General features: G+C 42.0%; 1 non-coding gene across 1 annotated transcript; it reads left to right on the top strand.

Annotated features, from left to right (window-relative positions):
• The first annotated feature begins 2,812 nt into the window (after positions 1-2,812).
• Positions 2,813-2,884, top strand: trnap-cgg (transfer RNA proline (anticodon CGG)). The gene has a single exon. It is a non-coding gene; the product is annotated as a tRNA-Pro (tRNA).

Genomic DNA, 2,884 nt, shown 5'->3' with positions numbered 1-2,884 from the left:
CCAAGATACCTGTGTTTTGATCCTTGAGGAGCCAACATAGTTAGCATCCCAACCAGCCAGACTGAAAGAAAGAAAGAGAGACCGTCTTTTTCTTTTCTCTCTATCCCTCAACACCTTCTCCATCTTTCCTTTCTTACTGTCTCTCATTATAACTTTTTAGTCCTACTGGAGGAGGTTTACTATCTCTTCTCCTCCCTTCCTCTCCATCACCATGTTTACCTGCTTTGGGAGCTCACTATCTCTCCCTCTCGCCTGTTTTCTCTCCTTGACTATCCCCCCTTCCTCCTCCTGTGGCCCCTTGTACCTTCACTTCCACCTGTTTGTTTATTGTGATGCAGCCTCCATTCTTCCATCCCTCATTCCCCCCTTCTCCACTTGTCTTACACTTATCTTATTTTCATCCACGTACTCTTCTTCTACTACTTCTCAACTCCCCTTTTCTTATCTGCTCCCCTCTCCTCTTTTATCTTCCACCTTCTTTCTTTACCTCTCTGTTTGCTTCCTTACCCTTTCCAACTGCTACCTCATATTTTTTTCTCTTTCTTCACTCCTCCTCACTTTTTTTTCATTGTCTGGAAATGACTAAATCCGACCCAAAACACACACACACACACACACCCACACACACACACTCACAAACAGCAGTTATGACATGCAAATGTGAGTCAAAATACTTACAGTTTACCCAACACACATCATCACACAATTAAATGCAAGATCTCGAGTAACAGCTGCTACATGAGTGTATGTGAGTGTGTGTGTGCATGTGTGAGTGTGTGTGCGTGTGGGTGTGCGTGTGTCTGTCTGCCAGTTGTGTTCCTGCATTGAGTGTATGAATGAAAATCCAACTCCACCTGCTTCTCTTCTCAGGAACTGAGAGAGACGGAAAACAATGGCTCATTTAGAAACCAAATTTGATAGACCTCCACAAAGCCACCTTTTCTTACTTTGTCTCAAACGTCACATTTGCATCAGGCGGCCAAATAATAAGAATAAATCCCTCTGAAGATGCAGCAAGTCATTCTCCAACAATGAGCCAAGGTGGGACTTCAAAACTTGAAACTCAGGCAAATACATCTAAGGATTTAAGACTCACTTTCCTTAAAGTGATAGTTCGGGTTATTTGACGTGGGTTTGTGTGAGGTAGTTATCTATAGTCAAGTGTATTACCTGCAGTAGATTCAGCGCACTCCCAGGTGAGACAATCAGCCAGAAGCACCGGCACAGCGCAGCGATGTGCTGCTGTGGAAAGAAACAGCAAAATAACGTATTTTAGCCACTTAAAAACACTCCCACAGCAAAAAGCTAATATCGGTTTCAGTGTATGCTAGATTTTGAATGTTTTCACTGCTTTCTCTTGCCGTCAAACAGCCATTTCCTTTGGAACTACATTTTCTTCAACCATTGAACTACTGTATTCCGACGCACAAGCAAACTAACCACCGGTACAGATAAAGAAATGTACAGTGCATTCAGAAAGTATTAAGACCCCTTCACTTATTTCACATTTTGTTATGTTGCGGCCATCAATCACTCATCAAACTACACTCAATACCCATTAATGACAAACTAAAAACAGAATTTTAGGAACTTTTGTTAATTTATTAAAATGTAAAAACTGAAATATGATTTTGATGACTGGATCCTCAGTGCATCCTGGGGGCAGTTTGATCTGAGTTCTGAATGATTTTCTTGATACCATATTCAAGTGTGGCGTCAACTAGACACAATAGATATTTAGCATTAGGATTATATTAGCATGTTTAAATGTTGTTTTATTTGTGATTGTAGCATATTAGAAGCTGGTGGTTGGTTGGCTGATTTTTGCTGGCCTAAAAAACTAACATGGCTTGGTTTCTCTCTGTCTCTCATACACGCACACAAACAAATTTGCACTTTCATGCCTGCGGTATCTAGCAGAGAAATTAAAACCTGAGTATGGGTGATGTTTGCCAGCATAGCAGGGAGCAGCTGTGTAATGTTTCTGTTTGGCACGGAAGGACAGTTAGCGTTGTAAAATGGGCCGGTCATCGCAGAGAGTGAAACAGAATCATAGAGACTGCACAGACAGACAGGCAATGAGACAGACAGGCATGGCAGGAAATCAAACTGCACACACATTTTGGTTTTTTTTGTTTTTTTTATTGTGCCCAGTCTGTCATCCCTCTAAAATGAATAAAATTTGTATAAGCAGAGAAAATAACCTGCAGACAGGTGAGGCAGGTAAACAGGCAGACGGTAAATGAAGGCTTGAGTGACAGGCCACAGATGGAAATAAAGGAGGAGGGACTATGACCCCGTCAAATGGATGTCCCCATCAAAAATCCCCACCGTCTCTCAACTTCATTTTCCTCTTTCCTCTCAAGCTCAACTCCACTTTCATCTGAGAGAAGCTTCTTTATATGAACTGAATGAAGAGCACTTCAAAGACAAGATGAATCAGCCATTAACCCTGCCGTATCTCCCTTCTACGTGTCTTTTGCTCTTGGAAACTGTCAATAGGATCAACTGACTGTGTGTCCTTGAAGTTGGGCCATAAACCCACACACACTGGCTCGTAGGCACAGCATTGTGAGATGAAAGCTGGGTAGAGCAAGTGGTTAAAACTCTCATGTTCAATATTTTAGTTTCAACAACTATTCGAAGGACTGAAACATGTACAGACATTCGTGTTCCCCACAGGATGAATCATTTTGTATTTCATTGTATTCTACTGCATTGAATTGTATTGCAGTCCCACTCTTGATGCTGTAAAGATTGTTGATTGCAATGAAAATAAACTGTAAATCAACAGGGAGCTCCAAATTTACATGGCTCGTTGGTCTAGGGGTATGATTCTCGCTTCGGGTGCGAGAGGTCCCGGGTTCAAATCCCGGACGAGCCC

Source organism: Seriola lalandi, unplaced genomic scaffold (assembly GCF_002814215.2).
Source record: "Seriola lalandi dorsalis isolate HSWRI2012SDOR001 ecotype SW California unplaced genomic scaffold, Sedor1 jcf7180002054887, whole genome shotgun sequence".
Taxonomy (NCBI): Eukaryota; Metazoa; Chordata; class Actinopteri; order Carangiformes; family Carangidae; genus Seriola; species Seriola lalandi.
The sequence above is the reverse complement of the archived record's forward strand: the minus strand, read 5'-3'. Positions and strand labels throughout refer to the sequence as shown.